We start from the raw sequence: 22,934 nt of genomic DNA, 5'->3' as shown, positions 1-22,934 counted from the left end.
GTACCAAATGATGGAAGATTATGGGGGGAGTCCCACTTCTAGAAGCTGGTCTTCTTGCTAGATGACCACCTCTCTGGCTTCTGTGGAGATCTACACTGTTGTTTATAACAAGACACAATTGTAAAACTGGAGCTAGGGCCTTTAGGATTGAAATCAGGAAATTCTTACACAAAGGATAGGAGTGGCAGATGGAGTTTAATTTAGATAAATGCGAGGTGCTGCATTTTGGGAAAGCAAATCTTAGCAGGACTTATACACTTAATAGTAAGGCCCTGGGGAATGTTGCTGAACAAAGAGACCTTGGAGTGCAGGTTCATAGCTCCTTGAAAGTAGAGTTGCAGTAAGATAGGGTAGTTAAGAAGACATTTGGTATGCTTTCCTTTATTGATCAGAGTATTAAGTACAGGAATTGGGAGGTCATGTTGCAGCTGTACAGGACATTGGTTAGGCCACGTTTGGAATATTGATTGCAATTCTGGTCTTCCTTTTGGAAAAATGTTGTGAAACTTGAAAGGGTTCAGAAAAGATGGACAAGAATGTTGCCACAATTGGAGGATTTGAGCTATAGGGAGAGGTTGAATAGGCTAGGGCTGTTTTCTCTGGAGCATTGGACACTGAGGGGTGACCTTATCAAGGTTTATAAAATTATGAGGGGCATCAATACGGTCAATAGACAAAGGATTTTCCCTGGGGTGGGGGAGTCCAGAACTAGAGGGTACAGGTTTAGGGTGAGAGGAGAAAGATATAAAAAGAGACCTTTACAAGCAGATGGATATATAATGAATGCAATTGCCTCCAGGAGGGCTTCAAATTAAAAGAATGATACTCTGCCCTGTACAGAAACCAATGAATACAGACATGGCTGCATATCCCTACAACTTTGGAGGAGATGTATTTATCGATCATTGGAGTATTCTCAACTGAAGCAGGAGTTAACCTGGAGGCTGAATGCATTAAAACTGAATGATGCATTTGTAAATGAACCTCTTTCTCATATTTGGTTTCCCTCTTGTCCTTAAAACTCATTTTATTACCAAGCTGCATATGGTGTAATCGTCTTCTTCTTGCTCTTACCCCACTCATTACAATGCACCCCTTCTGCTTTTCTGCTTTCTGATTACCCATGAGCTGTGATCTGACTAGGCAGAGATGAAACAGCAAGGAGACAATGATGAAGAAAAAAGGTGTCAGCTACTGACACTGCATTAGCTTTAGCCAGTAGTATGGAGGAAGGATCTGCGTGCGGGAAGACACGAGGGTTCAGTATCGTAGAGATAGGCATAAGTTAAAGATAAATCAGATAGCTGCTCATCAGACAGTGAGATCACACTTGATGAGTCAGGTAAGAAATTTGCTTAGATTGCCAACAAAAAAAGTCACTTTGAACCAAAATGAAAGTTTTGGCATATGGCAGACCTGTAAGAAAGTCTATGGTCAATATTATGACACTTGGAGGAGTTCAACACCATTTGACAAAGGTCATTGTGTAGAGCACAGAGCATATCTGCAGCACAAACAAGGAAAACTTAATGAGAATAATTTCAGAACTGATCACCATAATTGTTGGTCATTGTTTCACCTTCTATTGGCAGCATGAGCAGTAGAAACTCAGACCTAGCTTTGTACCATAATGATTCAGATGCTGCCATCATCACGGTAGATTCAGATTCACGCAATTGTTTGGTACAGGAGAAGTCATTCGGTTCATTGTGTCTGCATAACAATACTCCAAAGGGCTTGTGTGGTGTCATAACTACCATGACCATGGTAAGAGCTTATATTTCTAAAAGTTGTTCCTTGGCTCAAGGAGACTCTGCCCTTCGTTTTTTCAGAGGGGCAATAAACCAGGCCAGACTCTGATCATTCTGGTTTGTTAAAAAAATGAAAAGGATTTTGAAAGTCCTTTTGTTTATATGTAAACAGATGAGACTGCAGGCCAAAGAGGTCATGTTTTAGAAGTGACCTGTAGAACGAAAGGAGAGTTGTCAGCTCTTGAGCTGAGCTGAGCAGTTTTAGTTCAGTCTTGAGCTGGTTGGAAGTTCAACAGAGAGCTGTGTGGAAACTCTCTCTCTTTACTGCCCTTCAACTTCAATCTGTAAGCATGTGCTCCATTTATACTGGTTTTTAAAGGGAGTTTACTTATTTGGACTTTTGTATATATTTGGAAGAGCGTAATTAAATCTAGCTGGATAGATTGAGTTCTGTAGGAGTTCTTTATTCTGCTTTTTGTGTTTCCTTGTGTAATTTTGTGAATAAAATTTTGTCTGCTTTAAAATCTAGTAGTCAACCTCGCTATCTTACTCTGGGTAATTTTCACTGTACACTTACCTAAACAAATTGCAAAGTTATGGTCTGAGCTGCCTGTTTAAGAATGTTTTAAGTGGTCTAGCCTAGTCCTTAACACTCTGAAGTATTATGGACATTTATAACTTGTAATTCCAAAACATACTTTAACAAAGAAAACTGATATAGCCAAAAATGGCCATCAATATTAATTAAGTGGCTGCAGACACCAGGCCTCATATTTAGAATATAAAGGGAAGTTCAAAGAACAGTTCTTCAAAGAGGGAAAGAACATACAAAGTGCAATTCATGCAGTTGCTTGCACTCCACACAATGGAGAATGTTACCAAATGTCCCTCAAACCTGTTTCCCTCTTATATGTTCTCTTAAACTCCTCCCATGTTGAATTAGGAACAGGTTAACTTATCCAGTCTGGAAGAAGTCCGACACGCGAAGGTTCAGTGTCGAAGTTTCATAGCCATGAGTAATGCCATTCTTGCCCTGTTCTAAATGATGCCTGCAGCAAATGCAGATTTCATGCTTTGGTCCAGAAATAATGACCATTACTGAACTCATGACTGGAAGAAAGTGGTCAAAGTGAGGACAATGTAATTCAACACACTGCAACACTTCAGCAACTTTATTTAACTCTAAGAGCCATAAAAAAATCTACAGTTTAAGCACAAAACAGCAGAAATTAATCAGCAGTCATCCTGAATGTAGTCAATTATCCCTTTAAATGGTTTGGCTTGAGGTGGATTGGTGGTCTCCTGGTGTTGAATGCATTTTCAGCAGTGTAAAGTTAGGCGAGAATGTTAGCTGGAGTGTCAAACTCCTAAATGGATCAATGCAGTGCTACATCGCAATCTGCCTGCTCTGAATTCTTTTGATGAATGTTCCTTGCATGTGCACTTATGCCCTCAGTAAAATGATGTTTGATGTTGTCAGCACCAGGAGTTACTGTACACCATGTATAACATTTTAGAAGCAAAATGGCAGCTGTGGTACCAAAAAAAGGAACTTAATTTGCAGACTTCAAATCTACTCTTTTAATCTCTAAATTGATTGATTCAAACTGTCAATTTGAATTGGAATCTTGCAAAGTGTCATCCCATTCTACTTTTATTCAAACTGCTTAGTTTTTACAAACAGGCAATTTAAACATTTTTTGAGCAAAGTTACTTTGTTGTCTCAAGAGCAGACTTTTGAAAAGATCCAGTTATATTTTCCTGAAACACCAATGGTGAAAGTTTAAACAAAAACATATTTATTTCTTAAAGGTAAACTGTACTTCAGAAGCAACTAATTTTAACAGGACATAACGGAAAGCTTTGGACATATGCTGAACAAAAATGTTTTTAAAAAAAGGGTTCTATAATTACCTTGCAGGGTCAGAATCCTGCTCTAGTGTGCAAACCATGAAATAGCAACAGAGTTTGGTTTCCGTGTTGCTACCCAATTTAAAGGTTAAAAATACCAGCTATTGGAAGTCAGAAATTTTGTGGATGTGATGCATGCTTTGCTATAAATAACCTCAGTTCTGCTGAAGGAGAAAATTTTGCTCATAATGTTCAACACCTCTTTAATAACATGCAGCGCTACACATCTAAATATCGCTGTACTTTGTTGCTGGGGAGATGTCACAAAACACTATTCAGAACTACCCACAGCGGACATAGCACAATTGGTGATGCAATTATACTGCTGATTGCACCTAGGGTTAAGATTTATCATTCTTACGTTAGTTTTAATAAAAACATTTTTGTTTCTCACTGGGGATATGAGGTAGAATGCCTCACCTTGGAGCAAACGTGATAGTTTTGCACTGTGCAGTAATGGTGAATGGATTTGGAACTGGGAATTCTACATTTGATTTTGCTTTCTTTTTCAGCTAGGGATGAGATCTTTCTTTGAGAAAGAACAAGACTGTAAAAAAAAGAGAGAATTTTCATCTGTATATAAAAAAAAGGAAATGAGACCACTGACAAATGGATTGTCCAAAACAGAAGGTGAATTTTGGAACTTTCGGCTCCCTTGAACAGATTGGACAATATTGGGAAAGTTGGAAAATACAATGAAATAATAAAGAAAGATTCTCAATGTTGTGAAATAAACTTCAAATTTTCCCCTCGATGTTTAAGTTGTGAGTTCTGAATCTCATGACAGTGACTACCTCATTTCCAAACTCATCTCATTGTGTGCGGAGTTCCCAACTGTCCTCTCCAGCCCTAAGAAACTGTAGGGTCCAATTCCCAACATGATGTTCAGAGCGTTAACTGGGGCTAGCAAAGTGCTCCTTTCTCCTCCAGGACTTCAGACACTGCCACAACTTCCCAGCATCCTCTTCCACCTTTCATTCATGTGAGTGGGCATCAACAAGTCTTGCTAAGTCAATCTCGCGGCTTGGCCACAATCAGTTCTAGGGATCTGGGGACTGGTGGTCAGGGGGCTTATCAGGGTTAAGTCAATGGAGTCTCGAGAAGAATGGGAAGGTTGTGTCTGTGGTTGGGGTTCATTGAACTGGATTGCTGAAGGAAAGATGAATTCAGGATAGAAGTGTTGAATCTCACAGAGCTTTGGAGGAGCAAGGGGTCTCTGAGAGTGTGATAGTTTTGCAAGTGTCAATTATTCTCGCCTCTACATGAGAAGTAAGGACGTGGCAATTCACACAAATTCAAGGGGTAAATTGCAATGACTTCATGAATTATTATTTATGGCTATATGAAGGGGCTGAAAAGAAATGGGCAAGGAATGTAGTGACAGCAACACAAAAGCAAACATGAAGAATTAGGATGATGGGAATCATGTTGTATCTCAGGTGGAGATGACAAGTCACTGTCAAGGGCACAAAGTTAAAACTTTACCATCTCTGATCCAACTTCAACTGCACAATAACAAGCCAAAATAGTTGTCACTACATGCAGAGTGGGAAGAATAAATTACTTATTTTCTTTGAATTTCAAGCTCTATTAAGGGCAATTGCATTCATCATGCATCCAATGATTCAGAAATGCCACCTGTCAGGCATTTAATTGTAATTCTTTACAGACAATTCTTTTTGAAAAAAAGGAACATTAAAAATGATGGTCTCAAGCAGTCTGAGAGGTTGCCAGTGATATATTGATAGTGTCACTGGGCTAGCAATCCAGAATCCCAGGCTACTGGTCTGGAGTCAAGGGACTGAAGCCCATCATAGATGATGGTGAAATCTGAATTCAATGTTACAAAACTGGAATAAAAGCTAACCCAATACTAATGACTGTTGATTGCTGTAAAAACTTGTCTGATTCACTAATGCTCTTTAGGCAAGGAAATCTGGCATCCTTACCTGGTCTGGTCTACATGTGACTCCTGCCCCACAGCAATGTATGCTTAACTGCCCATTGAACAATTAGAGATGGACAGTAAATGCTGAGATGGTCAGCAAAGCCTAATTCCAATAAACACATTTGACTATTACATAGTTTTATACTTACTGCCTCCTTGTCAAGATAAGTAAGCAAATCTAATCAGACACTACTAAGAGTCTCTCCTGAGTTTACCATTTTTCAAATCACATTCCATATTTGATACTGGAAGACAATGCTTTTCAGCTGCCACATTCACACATTGAACTGTAAGCATGTAATGTCGAGTCCTATGATAGTCAAAGATGTATTGTTGGGAGGGATGTTATGACAGTGGATTAATTACATTATTTCATTCCTCCATTGTGGCATCAATACTTTGGTTCTGCAATTTATGTCTGTATAAAGTTACATAGCTCAGAACTACTTATTTGATGTTTAACATTGGCTTCCTTGTGAAGCTGCATGGCGCATTGTGTGAAGGCGAAACATAATACTTCATTACGATTGACGTGAGGGCTCAAGAGTATTGTGACTGAAATGGTGTTTCACTTCCAACATTTCCCATAGATTATAGACTCACACATCTTGGACTGGCACCACAGTTGCTGGATTCCTTGTCTTGCTGCATAGGCAAGGATAGAGCTGAAGGACAGAGCATTGTTAGCAAGTCCAGAAAGAAGACCAATAGCCTGCAGCTGCTGCATAGTCTTCAGAGAAGCAACAGCAAGATTTCCCCCAAAGAGATAGAGGAGAATGACCTATAGATATTTCTGTCACTTTCTACAGTTCCCAGAATGGCAGTGTAGGCAGTCAAGGATGTTGCAGGGCACCATTATTGAGCTGCTGGAGTAGATTTCATATTCAGAAAGAATGGAATGGCCACCACACCTATTGCCATCATTTCTTTTTTGTTTGTCAGGGACTTATTTCCAAGAGAAACTGGAAACCATGCATCATGTCCAAAATAGACCCAGATGTCACTTGGACAGAGTGCATTGGCACCAAAGATTGCAGGATATCCCAGCAGTGTCAAGTCCTTCTGCCTACGGTGAGTTGGAAAATTCAGCTGGTATTGGATGAGAAGGGTGCCATGGTAGCTCATTGATGAGGTGACTTTGTGACAGTAGTCTGAGAAAACCCACCAGGTCTCCTGGATAAAAACCTTTCACGAAATTTGGTGAAAATGACATTGGCCAATTTCTGGTAAGATTCAGTCCAAAGAATTTGCATTTGCTTGGCAATAATTAAGACTTACCACATGGTTAAAAGAATATTTGGACTGAAATGGACAAACTCTATATTTTTATTGTAAGTTTGATGTGCACATCATCCATACAGAAATGTTAAACTTACAAATACATTTTGGGCACCTCAGACACCAAATCCCAGATTTTCACATTCATTGGCAGTCACTAGTGAATCATGGTGAGTACAGTGAATCTTATCATTACTTTTAGGCAAAATCTGGCCAACTTTGTTTTATAAGGTGTGTAATGTTATACTGTGTGTAAAAAAAAACTCATTATGTACAAAGAAATGAGATTTGTGGGATGGAATAAGTGATGGTTAAAATTAAATGTTTCAAAGGCGCTTTAAAGTTAAGTGGCTGCACATGAAATATTGGGAAGTTTTATAAAGACTAATATTTCTAATATTTCCAATAGACATTGTTAACATTTGTAAAAACAAAGGATCATAAAAATGTCTTGGAGAACTCAAAAGCCGGCATAATAGTTCAAAACTTGAAAAGTGTAGTGCCAGAAAAGCACAGCAAGTCAGGCAGCATTGAGGAGCAGGAGGATTAACATTTTGGGCATAAGCCCTTCATCAAGAATGTGATAATAGTTCAAAAACAAGAGCCAATTCTTTAGCCAAGGGATAGAGTCAGATAACATTTAAACCCTCACTTTCATGGCTCATATTGTGGACTTGTTGGTGCAGAAAGTGTTTGCAAACTTGGTAATACCATTCAGGATGCACGGTACACATAATGATAATTAACAACATTCCCATAAGGAAGCAAAGCAGAGAAATTCAGGGCACAGCGTAATTTCACTGCTGCTTCCTATACCAGTTGCATGACCCACATTACCTACAGTTTTCGTTGTTGCAGTTGACTTAGTTGAGTCTCTATTCACTGGTGACTCAGTATCTGCAGCAGAGATTCCAACTTGGGGTGCCTCTGTTAGTAAATGCCTACTGAAGTACTGATAGTAGGTTATGGTGCAGTCTAATCTGCTTTACATTCCATCATTGCTCCCTGTCCACTTTGTATTCATCCCAAAAACACACATACAGTCTAATTCCAGTGGGATTGTTAATTCTGGCAACATCACGAAGGTCTGTGAGCTGTCTGGGAAAAATGTGAAAATACAATCAAGCAAGAAAACCATAAGAAACCAATTCAGCTACACTTTCACACAACACAACTGAGTGCTTAAACATTGGATGTCCATTTTGTATGGGATGGTTTATAAATTTGTGCTGTTAAACTCTAGGGACTCATTTTAACATTGAAACCAAGAACCAAGATGCTTCCATGCTACTGAAAAACCTGACCAGAAAATTAAGTGGAGAGCTACCTAAGGAGAGATTCAGTGTCAATTATCTCCACCTATATATCTGTACTGTTGCATCTATAGATCAACGTCTGTCACCACTCTCATAAAAAACACTTCCACTGTCCAAAGAGATACAGAATTCAAAACAAATACTGCTGCCCTTTAAAACATAAATGGTAAAGATCACCTTCCCCAAACGCATTTACTCTGTAAATATCACCTTGTACTACTTGGTCAATCTTATAGTCTTTTGATTTTGCCACATGTTAAATATAAAAATAATATCATTAACCATCTATTTTCCTTCTATTGAACCTCGATTAAAATTCTATGACCTTCTTGATTACATCAGTTAAGAATTTACATTCACTTCGTGTAACTAATAGTCAGAAACCTTTTCTGTTGTCTGAAGTTGAAGTTTGTTATTTGTTATTTCATGAGAGTGCAGACTGTGGCAGACAGACATGGAAGGTATCCTGACTGGATGATTTTTAGCTTTAAAATATTTGGGCAGGAATACAATGGTGTCTTATCATATTACAGCTGTTGGTGACAACTCACAATTAAGTACTTTAGGGAAGTTTACTTTGATACCAATTGAATTTCTATGGAGCAGTGATGCTGGGGAGAGAGAGAAGTGGTGCAAAGGAAATAACAATGAGGATATGACTGAAGTCATAGCAGGGAACAGACCTGAACATGAAGTAATGTGTCAGAGGGCACAACATTCTGATTTCATTAGGATCAGCTTTTTTTTTAAACAACTTATTTTAATCAGATGCAGCATCTTTGACATGGAAGAAACATTAAAAATGCCTGTTATGACACGCAATGTCATGACAAAAAAATCCTATAATGTATGACATTAAAGAGGTTATTTGATCAGACAAAAGAATTCAGCATGCTTGACAGGCTGTAAAATAAGGCATTAAGACAGCTGAAAACTTGATTACAAGTTAGCTCACAGCATTAAACACAAGGCTTTTTGTTTAGCTCAGATAAGCCAAGCTCCTTGAAAAACTCTTCGCGATACATATATCTGCTGTCCTGAAGTTTCGAATGTTAAACTCAAAATATCTGTTTTAAGTTCATTGCTTCTGTAGTAACAGGAGCATTGGCTTAATAAGCATTCACCCAAACCTTGAAACTTCCAAGTCCTGCTTTTCCTGAGACCTACAGTAGATAATTTGGCCTGGAATTTGATAATGATGGCAAAATTGACAGTGTTCACCAACATTTCTGCACTGAAACTGACAGCAAACTTCAAAATTCTGCACATGTGCAGAATAATGTAGAAATCCTGAAGTTGCCATCAGTGATTCTATGCTTCTCCAGGCTACTGAAGCAACTCTAGACAGGAATCAATGGGAAATCAATTGAATTGAGCGTTCAATTCTTATGCAGTTAATCTCACTGTAATAACCCTTCAAAGAGTTTACTTTGTTGAATGAAGTATAATTTGTTCTTTGAATGACATATTAACTTCATAATTACTGCTAAGTACACTTTCTGGCTCTCAGAAGTTAACTTGGTGTTTGAAGAATGTCAAAATTTTCTGTTACAATAAAAACAGCTATAGCCCAATGAAAATCTTGTTTTGAGGTTTGTGTATATGTTAGCTTCTATTTCAAGTCAATTATAATTTTTTTTTCCTTTTAAGTGTCTTGATCGTTCAGGTTTGCTGTGTGTGTGAATACTTCAATCTGATTGGCTTGCTGATATTACTATTGCTGCATCCTAAGCAATCCACCAAACTGACTTGTTGGGAAAGGGAAAAACTACACTATAAGTCACTTAATTTTTGTGGGCAGATTTCCTTAAGGTTGGTAATGAGTGCCCATTCCTTTGCCACCAACTGTAAAATTTGGGCCTTTGTGGGTTATGATTTGAATAATATGGCTCATGCAAAGAATATAAACCAACGTTATTTTACAATTCATGTGAAAATTTTAGAACCTTGTTTTCTACAATCTCTGCATATAAAAGCCTTCAATGTGCAATGAACTCCAATTTTCACATCTTGTTGGTGTAATGGAAAAGACAAGCTTGCTGGGAAACTGATTTGGACATTGGTCTGTGTCTCTGTATTCAAGCCAATGCTGTCCACAAGCATAGCTCTCTACAGGCATCAACAATTAGTCTTTTAGACTGGGTCTAACACCAAGTTTAGGGTTTTGACAGCACCTTATCCAATAGATGTTTGACAAACAGATTCTAATGCTGGGAACTCCACTGCAGATAGCACTGAATGCACCAAACACTGCATGTGGACTGTACAATTATGTAATGAGAAAGCATGTGGGGAATGGACTCCTTCACAGCTAGGTGCAGGGTATTTGGCACATTTTCTAATGACAGCAAAAAAAATCATGTTGTCACCTTGAGAAGTCCGAATCATTTTTCTAAACCCTAACACTTGGTCAATATTAGTGAGGTTGCATTTTATTAGTAGTAGGGAATGTTGTGTTGTTAACGTAAATAAGTACTTTGCTGAACTACTTCTGAAGGTTTTAAGGTTAAACAATAAAGTATGAACAAGCATCACAGGCAGATCGAACATTGATTCAAAAAAGCTCCCCTCCTTAAAGAATGATTGGGAAGCAGTTGGGTTTTAATGACAAAGCAGCAGTGATCATGTTCATTCTTTCGGCCACTAGTCTACATGCTACTAAATGTATTGAATTCAGTTCCGTGCCTTCTTATGAGATGATTGAAAATCAAGGGTCCTGTTTTCTCCTTGTGGATACCTAACAGTTTTAGTAAGATAAACCACATCCATCCTCTGATTCCATTACCTTTTAAGCAAGTGAGCAGGACATTTGCAGGAAGAAAGTGATTCCCACTTTAAATGTGGAGAAACTAGGTCTAATGCTATAGATAAAGACTATTTCTAACTTGTGAACAAGCTCAGACCAGGAGAAGCACTAATTACAAATAACGCACATAACTAATCTAGGGATATTGGGCTTACATTGACTTCAACATTCACAAAGTTCACTTTGCACTCTGGCCATGGTGCTGAATCATTGGGATTGGGAAAACTAACATCAGGTATCCATCCACCTGTTAATATCTTTGCATATTGTATTAAACATAACATCTTATATGTTTTTTTGATAACCCTTAAGAGGAACTTGACTGGTATAATGTGTTTCAAAATAGTCAGGAAGATGTATTTAAAATCATTATTTGTAGATGCTGTTAGTTTCGTGCATACAAGCAACTTAAGTTTGAAATGCTGAAAATGAGCTGAAATAATTGACAGAACTAACAATTGTGTATAGGTCTGGAAACAGGAGATGGACTAAGTAGTGAGAAATTAGGAAAATTGCCAAGTATGGACTTTCAAAGGTGGAATGAGAAGGGATATAGAATAGTTTAGGGAGGAGACAACTAGAGAGTAGGGTCAAGGACCCAAGTATAGCTATGTCCAAATTGTGGGGTGGAAGTTGAAGGAACTGTACAACAGAGAGTAATTAGAGAACTGAAGCTTTTGGAAGGGGATACATACCTAAAGAAGTTACACATGTAAAGTGGGAAAGACTCATGATAGCTTTACAGACTTGGATTGGAACTTTAAATTTGGAGATCGTAAGGAATAAAATGTATAGATATATGTATGTAAGTTATCTCACATTTCATCACCATACTGGGTAACATCATCAGTGAGAATTCTCACTGATCTCACCGATGATGTTACTGAGTGTGATACGTCTGAAACAAACCTTTAATCTCAGTGAACTAATTTACATATTTATCATCAAGCTGAGCTACGAATCTTCTCAAAAATGTATAGATACATATAAATAGTATAGAAAAATAGTAGCTCAATGCACATTCGAGTATTGAGAATAGGACAACTTAATGACAAAGCATGTGGTTTAGCAGGTGCTTATGGTTAATTGCTTCATTAAGTTTTGAAACAATGCAGGTAGAGTTTATCTTATGCATTCTGGAATACTGACATTTTACAAGGTGGGCAAATAATGAAACAATTTGGGTTCAAGCTAGTCAATGGAGCAAAAATCAAGATCCCTTTCTTTATGAAGAGAGCTGGGTAGATGTAAAGGGAGAACAAAGGACCCTTTCCTATTGCAGTGGTACTGTCTCTATCCCTGAACCAGAAGGCCCAGGTTCAAGTCCAACACGCTCCAAAGATATGTAATAACATCTCTGAACAGGCTGAATAGAAAAATAGGTTAAAATATATATTTCTAAGTTTTATAAAGGGAAAACAGCTTGTGGTGTACTGGTAGTATTCCAACCTCTGGGTCAAGAAGCCCAGGTCTAAGTCCCACCCGTAATAAGATATTTGGATAAGTTGATTAGAAACTATCTTAAAATGGGAATAGATGGGACAGGAGTATGGAAGGGGCTGTAAAACTGAGCAGTATCTATATCTAACTCTATTCACTAAAAAAATGGTATCTTGATTTCTGCTTCACTGACTAGCTTGAATCCAACTTGTTTTATTGTTTGCCCACTTTGTAAAAATTCAGCATTCCAGCATGTATAAGATACACTCTGCCTGCATTGTTTCAAAAATCAAAACTTGGAACAAAATCACAGGGTTAAATTGCAAAAACTCAAATAGCACAAAATGGTTTGTTTTACACCTCTTGAAAAAAATTGAACACAATGCAAAATCTTCCATGTTACTGCCGTGAATCAATTTCACTCCCCGTAAAGTTTAAATGTGTACTCACTTGATATAATTTGGACTCTAATATCATATAATTTCTTATTTCAACTGATGACCTAATCATTACAGAATTTTCAGCTGCTGTTGAATTACCAAAATTTTGCCACACGTGAATTGCAAGGTTAACCTTACAATAGTGGCATAGCTCTCATCTAGGTGTCTGTAGCTTTCATGGTGGATGAGAGGCAATGAACAATAGTTACCCTTAACAGCTGCAATCTGAAATATACCACCAAAGGAGCCCTTCAGTCTCGACAAATTATCATCAATTTGCTTTTCTTCAGCTTTCATGTCAACATTCAACATACATACTGTACAACTGGAATACATTGATAGATGGCAAAGATAGATTCAACACTTCCTAAGTTCTGGTGCAAAACGTGTGAAAAGTTGCTAATACCTTGAACTTTTGTCTTGGAGTTCACCTGAATGAAAGTGGAAAACAATGAAAGCGATTGGGCATTCCAATTCCACTCCAGTCCTCAGGAATATTGGTGAGCTATTATGTTAACCCCAGCATTTAATAGAAAAGCAGAACATTTTTAAAAAGACATGAGAATTGTAAATGTTAATGTTCAGAGAGATTTGGGTGTGCTCACACAAGGAACATAGAAAGGATGCAGATTCATCAAGCAACCAGAGAAGCAGGTGGAATTTGGCATGTATTGCTAAGGGGATTGGAGTACAGAAAGAAGACTCACAATTGTACTTTAGTGGATTTTAGTGAGATAAATATCTGGATACTCTTGCAGCTTTGGTCTCCATACTTAGGATAGGATATCTTTGCAGTCCAGATGGTACAGCAGAAGCTTACCAGATTGGGCCATGGATTGCGGGCTTGCATTATTTTAAGAGGTTGAGTAAATTGGGACATTACTCTCTGGAGTGCAGACGAACAAAAGGCAATTTCATTGAAATGTAAAAGATTCTCAAGGAGTTTGATAGGCTGAGCATTCAGAGATATTGTTTCTGCTGATCTGAGAAGTTAAAAGACAAGGGCAAAGTCTCAGGATAAAAGGCCATCATTTAGGATTAAGATGAGAAGGAATTACTTCATATGAAGTGTTACCAATCATTGGAATATTCTGTCCACAGGATAATGGATGCTCCACCATTGAAAACATGCAAGGCTGAAATTGACAGATTTTTGGTTTCGGGGATTTAGGTGTAGTTGAAGCACAAGGTAATTGTATTGAACAGAGGAGGTTTGATGGGTTGATCTTCCTAATTCCTGTTTTCCTGTGGTTCTATTTCTTCAGAAATTAATTTATTAAAAGCATCTCTGTCCTTTTGGCAGCAGCTTCCAGCATTCCCTTTAAGGAGAACTCATGAATCTAAACATTCAGAACAATTAAACAGAACATTCACAATTTTATTCATTGGCTTCCAAACAAGCAACATATTGACTTTAAAACTTGCATCCATGCTTTCAAATCTCTACACAACTTTCCCCTTCCTTAAAGTAACACAAATAAATGTGCATGTTGAAAATCTGAAACAAAAACAGAAATTGTTGGAGAGACTCATCAGGAGAGAAAACAGAGTCAGCATTTTGGGATCAGTGACCTTTCATCAGAACTTCTGAGTTCCTCCAACAATTTCTGTTTTCCCCTTCCTACTTCTGTAATTTTAATTCTTGTTTCATCTGAATTCCCAATTATAGTTGCTCCAATATTGCTAGCTGTGTCTTATTTTGCTTGGGTACTTTCCTACACCTTTCTGCCTCTGTTCCTCACTTTGCTCTTTTAAGACACTCCTTCAAACCTACTTACCTCTCTGACCCAGTTGTTGATCACATGTCCCAGTATTTTCTTACATAGGTTGATGCCATAACTTGTTGTGTAATGCTCCTGCAAAGCATAATAAATGCCACATAAATAAAAGTAGCTGCTAACTTCACTCATTTGACATTTAATTTCTGTAATGGTTCTGGAGCTAGGAATTCAAAGCGTAATGATGGAGTTCATTAAGCCATTTCAACTTTGTGCCCATACAAAAAGAAGTCTCCAACTAGCAATTTGTAGACAGAAAGACCATGTACATGCACTGCACCTATTTCAACTCAACAAAATATATGACAGCTGCTTTGTGGTTTATTTCTCAGGACAATTCCCTAACCAATCAGAGTCAACCTGACCAGTTTGAAATCTAAATAAATCCTGGCAGGTAACAGTCATTACCATTAACTGTTGCATTCTCCATGGCATGCCTGTGTCAGAATCCATTCGCCAACTGGTTAGCACCCTTCTCTCATACAATATAAGTGTTGCCTTTTACTCTTTATTGGTATTCTTGTGGGTTGTCCTGAAAAGTGCAAGATGAAAATCTTTGACAAAATGTGACTTTTATCTGAAATGCTCAAAAATGAAGTAGCTAAGCATTGTTTGAAATTGCCTCCTTCAAAATTTGCAGCAGTTTCCAAATGTTTGTCAAACATTTAATAAAGTGCCCATGAAATGTATTTAAAAGTGAAGCATGACTACCAGCAAATCTTTTCCTTTCGATTCATGCAAACGATCCAGAATACCATTCAGCAAGTAAATATTATAAAAGGATTTAGTGATAGATATGTAGACAACCTAGCTTCAACAATGCAATTTCATTTCTAATTTTAAAGGTATACATTTTACTGGCCTTTGTACCTCCTATCCAAGTATAACATAACTTGCCTGTCAATTTGGTTGAATTGTAAATTTAAAAAGAATTAAACTTCTAATTGGAATAGCTGACCTATAATAACTAATACAGGACAAACGCAGATCTTTATAAAGGTAAACACATTTGCACCACTTTATTTGACCCCTATCTACACATGACATTAAGTTGAAGAAAGAAAAATAAAATATAATAAATGCCATATGCAGAACAGTAATAAGGGTCCTCTGTGGTCTTTGAACGTGCATTCACCATTCGGTGGTTTCGTATTTCATTCAGAAAACCGCCCCTGATAAAAAGTTTCAAATGTTCAGAGCACCATTGTGAAGCCTATTATTACTACAGACAGTTATTGCGTGTACTTGTCAGGTGCAGACTTTGAGAGGGAAAACGCTTCAAGATCAAGGTATTCTTTTGCTTCTTTCCTAGAATTTTCATTATTCTTTCCATTTTATCAAAAGCTTCAAGATTTATGTGATCACTGATTAATGCTGGCCAGATTTTCCATGGGATCCTTAGAAAAGAAAGTTCAAAGAGATGCACAGTGCCAGACTTTCCTTTCTGTTAGTTGTTACACAAGTGTTTTCAAAAGAAAACAGAGGCACTGAACCACTTCACAAATTTTAATGTCCAGTTCAACATTACTAAAGAAAGGTGTTGGTGTTTTCAATATTGCTAATTGCTTGTAAATAGTTTTCTATTATTTTAAGTAGTGTTGTGAATAATATTAATAAGATCAATTGTGAAACAAACTATTCTATAAATAAATAATGATTTTTGCCATTGATCGAGGAATGTTGCATTGCGGGTGACATTAACAAACATTGACAGTCTCTTTACATTGCAATATTAAATATCCACATGACTGCAGTGCACCTTCAGAACCCAGGGGACGAAATTCCTCTAAACCAATTTTCAATTGGGAAATGCATGGAACAATTAAGTATGTATTTTAATTTCCGTGCTTCAGTTTAGTTATAGCGGGCAAACGTCCAAGGCTAATCATGCTACTGGTTGGCAGTTTGCATAATGTGGGAAGATTGCAAAAAGCAGGCCTTCCTGACACAAATAACAGCTGGCAAGGCAGCTGCAAATTTGCCTTGCAACAGTTTAAATGGTAGCGAGAGTTAAGTGCTGCCAAGACCGACAGATAGTCTGATGCTGGTTTAAAGGGGTGTAAAGAAAAGAAAGTTAGTATTCCCTAATGAGGCTTGAGGGAGAAATAGGATCCCCTTACAAGTTCAGGGTACAGTGTAAAAAAAAGTTCAATGACCTGACAAATGGTGCAAAAGTAAGATCCCTAACTCTTATCTCTGCTGATCTCTGCTCAGCCCTTCCACAGCCCAACTATTCAAGCTGCATTCCCAACCTTCACTCACCTACAATCGGTGCAGCACATCATACTTAGCTCATACTGCCTTGCACTATTGCTGCTGTTCCCTTCATTGACTTCCGCACACACTCACATCTTTTCACACATCACCAAGTACTATTCTACCATGACAGCAATGCTCTCACGACATCTGATCTAGTGATCAAGTACACTGCAGAGGTTGGCACACAGCACACACTATCCAAAGTTTTTGATGTGGAAAACCTGCTGTCTTGCTGAAAAATGCATATCATTGAACTTTTAATTGTTTCAAAGCCTCAAATATAAATGATTTTTTTAAAAAGATCTTCTTGAAATACAGCCTTTCCATCATACCTGATGCAAAAATGGTTGGCAAGCTGGATGACATAACCTATTGCAGGGTTAGATGACCCATTGGCATTGAAAACAAAGGGTGACTTTGATAGCAGTGCTGTCCATGCCTTAGTGTAGGGCTTCACATGTATGTAGTTTGGTGACAAATTCTACGAGAAGCAGAATGCCAACAATTCATTACTCATCAATAAATGGCAGCCTGGTAAGCACATTAGTCCAATGGCACATTATGCCACAGGACAAAATGAATGTGTTTGGCGTGAGTGCATGCCCATTCTGACTTTCTGAGTTTCACTAAACTGAATAGGGGAGCTGTAAATCTGAGACATGCATTTCTCACAGAGGACATTGACAAATTAAGGCTCCAGTTATTTCAAGTTACTCCTTCCTTAAATGGCAGTGGATTCAGCCTTTCTAAATATTTTTAGAGCATAGATAGATAGATTCTTGATTATTAAATGTATGAAAGATTATCGGGGATAAGCAGGAATGTAGAGTTGAGGTTAAAATCAGATCTGTCATGATCTTATTGAATGGCAGCGGAGGCTTGAACGGCCTGGTGATCTACTCGTATTCCTTTTCATATGTTCTCAACACCCTCTTTACAGCCAGAGAGCAGAATCTGCACAGAAGTTCAGATTTACAACGTCTGCAGTGTTTTAGTTTTATTTGAGCACAAAGCCAAGTCTGGGAATAGGTTTACTGATCAGACTTTGGCTTCAGATCACTATGTAACAAGATCCACAGTTGAAGGAATTATAAGATAAAAATAAGTTTTAAAAAGTGAAAAGTTCAAATTGACAGAGTTTTTGAAAAAAAATCAACATTTTTGCCAATGCATTCTGAAAATTATTCTCAAGCATTTGAGTTTGTAACACAATACACTTCTTGAGTTAGAGTGGACCAACCACTGACAAGAAGTGCACATGGTACATATTTAATGTAAAAGAGCTAGATGTTTAGGACTTAAACTTTCAGTAAAGGACTGACATTTGAGATTTGAAGCAAGAGATGGCAACAAAAAATCCAGAACAATGTCAACATATGAAAATATAATGGGCTGGAAATTAATTTCCAGCTAAGGTGCAAAACAGGAGGTATCTGAAGGGTCACCCATTTGTCATTACACAGAACCTATTATTCACATTCATTAAATGCAATAGACATAAATATTATCAGGTTAAATATCATCATTCATGGTGAATAACATACAATTGATCCAATAATTTGCATTTTGCACCAATGCAGGGGATAATTTCTTAGCCAGTTGAGTTTGCTTTTCAGCATTGTGACAGATCTAAGTATTAAGATTTGAAACTTCAGCCAAATGAGACAGTGCTGAACTAGTTTGAACTGATTCTGGTACATTGGAAATGTTTTTCAGATCTGCCATCAATGGGCTGAGGAGTGACAGATGAAGTTTAATTTGGATAAATATGAGGTATTGCATTTTGGTAATACAAACAAGGACAGGACTTATACAATTAATGATAGGGTAGTATTGTATAAAAGAGAGACCTAGGGGTAAGGTACATAGTTCTCTGAAATTTGTAATGCAGGTAGACAGGATGGTAAAGAAGGCATTTTGCATGCTAGCCTTCATTGCTCAGCTCTTTGAATGTAGCAGTTGGGACATTATGCTGAGGTTGTTGATGACATTGGTGAGGCCTCTTCTGGAGTACTGTGTGAAGTTCTGATAGCCCTATTACAGGAAGGACCTTATTAAATTGGAGAAGGTTCAGAAAATATTTACCAGCATGTTGTCAGGAATGGAAGATTTGAGATATAAAAATAGGCTGGAAAGACTGGACTTTTTTCACTGGACCATAGGCGGTTGACAGGTTACCTTATTGAGATTTAAAAATCATTAAGGCATTTTCCTCAGGGTGATGAGTTCAGAACTAGGGCGCATACTTCTAAGGTGACAGGAGAAAGATTAAAAAAGGACCGGGGGCAATTTTTTAACACAGAGAGTGGTTCGTATGTACCAGATGAAGTAGTTGATACAGGTAGAGTTACAATATTTTAAAAATATTTTGATAAGTTCATGAATAGGAAAGCTTTGGTGAAATAGCAACCATAGTCAAGTGGGATGAGTATTTTTGGGAATGTGGCCAGCGTGGTTGGACAGATGGGTCTGCTTCCACGCTGTATGACTTTAGAGCCACAGTGTACTTATAGACAAGATGATATTGCTGGTTTTGAACTTATTTGAAAGTGTGGTGGGTAAGGATTTCTCATCTGTTAACAACGGGTCGGTAATAAGTTGGCAAGGTCCAGTTTGCCAGATCAGTTATTCGATTAAATAACAAACCCTTATCTAAAGTCAAAATATTCAGATATTTACATTTTCAATTAACAATTATTAATTGTTATGTTAATGGTATGCATAGATTATTTATAATTAACTTTCATAGAAGCATAGAAAATAGAAGGAGTAGGCCATTCAGCCCATTGAGCTAACACTGCCATTTAACATGGCCAAAGCCAATCCTTCAGCTCAACACCATATTCCTATTTTCACTCTATAATCTTGACACACTTAGCTTCTTAAAAAAATTATTTCTTAAATACATTCAGCGACATCACTTTTGCAATCTTCTGTAGAAGAGAATTCAATACGTTGACCACCCTGACTGAAGAGATTTTTCCTCAGTTCAATCTGAAATGGCGTACTGTGCAGAAACATCATCTTTGCATCCACTGTGTCCAGTCACAATTCCATATGTTTCAATAAGATCCTCTGTCAATGTTTTTAAACTCCAGGGAATACCCAATTCCTTCTCAAACTTGTCTTCCCTTGAAATCAGTCTGGTGAACATTTTCTGCACTTCCCTGGCAAGTGTGATACTGTAAGGATCAGTACCTGGGGCCCCAGGTAGGCGCAGTATCCAAAGAAGGAAATTGAAGGAGGAAACCGAGTTTAACATTTCCAAGTTTGCTTACAACACAAAGCTGTGCAGGTATGCGTGGTAAAAAGGACATCAAAAGACTCTTAGCTCAGGAGGCTAAAACTGCACATAACACCCGAGGTGTGGTCACACTAGGGCCCTTTAGAGATGCAATAAGATTTCCTTGTTCCTGTACTCAAACCCTCTTGCAATGACAGCTAGCATACCACTTGCCTTCCCAAAGACTTACTGCACCTGGTGCTTGCATTCAATCAACAGTGTACAGGGAGATGAAGACCCCATTATGTATTAACCTTTCCCGATCTATCATCATTTAACTAACACAGTCATTCTGTTTTTCTAAAGAGGACAACTTTGCATTTATCCACATGATACTGCATCTGTCGTTTACTTCCCTCACTGACTCACCTTGTCTGAATCACCCTGAAACCTCTTGATGTCCTTTGCACCACTCATACAATTTTGTGTTGGCAGCAAACTTGGAAATATTAAATTCGGTTCTCTCATTCAAATTACTTTTATATGCTGTGTCTAGCTGGGGCCCCAAGTACGGATCCTTATAGTGCCACACATATCACTATCTTTCAAAAAATGACTGGTTTTCCCCTATACTCGGTTTACTGTCTGCCAAATAATTTTCAATCCATACCAGTATATTACAAATGAGCTTTGATTTTGTGCAATGATCTCTTCTGTGGAACTTTATCAAAAACTTCCTGAAAATGCAATTGCACAATCTCCCTCATCTACTTTACGAATCACATCCACAAAAGCCTCCAACAGGTTTGTCAAATAAATTCCTTTTAAGAAATCTATGCTTACTTTGTCTGATACTGTTGGGATATTTTAAGTATCCTGTTAGCACATTCTTTATAATAAACTCCGGCATTTTCCGCTACTACTGATGTGAGGCTGACTGCTCTGTAATTCCTGTGTTTCAACTTTCCTCCCTTTTTAAACAGTAGGTTAACATTTACCACCATACAATTTTCTGGGACTATTGTAGAATCGCCATAATTTTGAAAAATAATGACCAAGGCTGCAGAAGATTATGGAGACCAAGTGTATTTAAGACAGAGATAGATAGATTTTAGATTAGTAAGGAGATTAACAGTTTTGGGGAGAAGGCAGGAAAATGGGGTTGAGAAATATATCAGCCATGATCAAATGGTGGAGTAGACTTGATGGGCCAAATTGCCTAATTGTTTCTATACCTTATCATCTTGAGGCATTCCCATTTTTAACAGTCACATCGTTTAGCACCTGGGATCTAGAATACCAAGCCCTGGGGATTTTTCATTTTTCCATTTCATTAATTATTCCAGCACTTTTGTTTAACCTGTACTAATTTCTTTAAATTCATCTTTCCCAAATGACCTTGCTTATCTATAACTTCCAAAAAGATTCTTTTTGTGTATCTGTGAAGACAGAACAGAAATAGTTATTCAATTGCTCTGCTAATTCATTGTTCTCCATTTTTGATCTCTTGCTTCAGCTTTATGATGCCTATATTAGCCTTCACTAATCTTTTTTATTTTCATGTATTTGTAGAAGTTCTGATGGTCCACTTTTACACTCTATTCATAATTATTTTCAGACCCTACTTTTCTCCTCTTAATCAACCTCTTGTCATTCTTTTCTAAAATTCCCAGTTCTAAGACGTGCTACTTTTTCCAGCAATTTTATATGAGTCCTCTTTGGATCTAACACAATCATTACTTTCATGTATTAATCACAGTTGGTCAGTTTTCCTGTTGTGTCCATACATCTGAAAGAAAGTATAACATGTGAATGCATGCATTTGTTCCTTAAGTATTAAACTGTCTTTTAATAAATTCACCAACTCCATTGCAAACAACTCACCGCTTATGTTAAGGCTTTGCAGGAACTTATTGTCATGTGCTCTGTCTATTTTCTCCTTGAATGCTCCCACTGCTCTCTCACAACTTTATCTGTAAGAAGCTGCTCCACAACCACTTGAACCAAATCGTGTCTTAGCATCGTAAAATTAGCCTTTCCCCAGTTTAGAATTTGCACTCATGGACCACCATACCTCTTTCCATAACTATTCTAAATCAAACTGATTTATGGTCACTATCTCCAAAATGCTCACCCATTGATACTCCTTATTCCTGTTGGGACTTAGTTCTAAATATTAGGTCCAGAAGTGTCTCCCCTCTAATTGAACTTTCTAAGAACTAGCTAAAAGCTTTCTCCTGGATGCCATTTAAAATTTTGTTCCCTCTTTATTTTGCATAGTAGAATTATCCCAGTTATTTGGATAATTAAAATCCTACACTATTACTGCCATACTATTCTTACATGTTTTTTAAAATTTGATTATATTTTTGATCCTCTCTCTCTATAGTACACATCAACAATGTGTTTACGCCTTTTGCATTATTCACTTTTACCTATTTAATGATCCTTCCAAGATATCATCCCTCTTCACTGCTATAATTGATTCTTTAATTAATTCTGCAACATCCCCCCATCTCTGTTACCTCTGTATACCCAATCACCAGGAACATTGAATTGCTAATACTGCTCATTTTTCAGCTAAGTTTTGTTCATAGCCATGATATTCTGCTCCCAAGTGCCTATCTGTGCTCTTAGCTTCTCCATCTCATTCCTCAAGCTCCTTGCATCAAAGTGCATTGCATTTAGAATAGTTAAGTTCACTTCTTTCTAATCTAGACCACATTTTCTCTGCCTTCCACACTCATTTGTCCTTTAAATTCTCATTCCATTTCTGCTTCTGTC

At 37.6% G+C, this 22,934-nt stretch overlaps 2 long non-coding RNA genes across 4 annotated transcripts in view; one reads left to right on the top strand and one right to left on the bottom strand.

Annotated features, from left to right (window-relative positions):
* Positions 1–22,934, bottom strand: part of LOC140496351 (uncharacterized) — a 207,244-nt gene that overhangs the window by 54,522 nt on the left and 129,788 nt on the right. For all 3 annotated transcript variants that reach the window (XR_011964243.1, XR_011964242.1, XR_011964245.1), the window contains one exon: positions 14,669–14,746. This is a non-coding gene — a long non-coding RNA (uncharacterized lncRNA). The remainder of the gene's footprint in view (positions 1–14,668; positions 14,747–22,934) is intronic.
* Positions 15,853–22,934, top strand: part of LOC140496352 (uncharacterized) — a 93,081-nt gene continuing 85,999 nt past the window's right edge. Inside the window, exons 1-2 of the long non-coding RNA XR_011964247.1 lie at positions 15,853–15,957; positions 18,644–18,700. This is a non-coding gene — a long non-coding RNA (uncharacterized lncRNA). The remainder of the gene's footprint in view (positions 15,958–18,643; positions 18,701–22,934) is intronic.

Source organism: Chiloscyllium punctatum, chromosome 26, assembly GCF_047496795.1.
Source record: "Chiloscyllium punctatum isolate Juve2018m chromosome 26, sChiPun1.3, whole genome shotgun sequence".
Taxonomy (NCBI): domain Eukaryota; kingdom Metazoa; phylum Chordata; class Chondrichthyes; order Orectolobiformes; family Hemiscylliidae; genus Chiloscyllium; species Chiloscyllium punctatum.
Note: the sequence above shows the minus strand (reverse complement) of the source record. Positions and strands in the feature narration are given on the sequence as shown.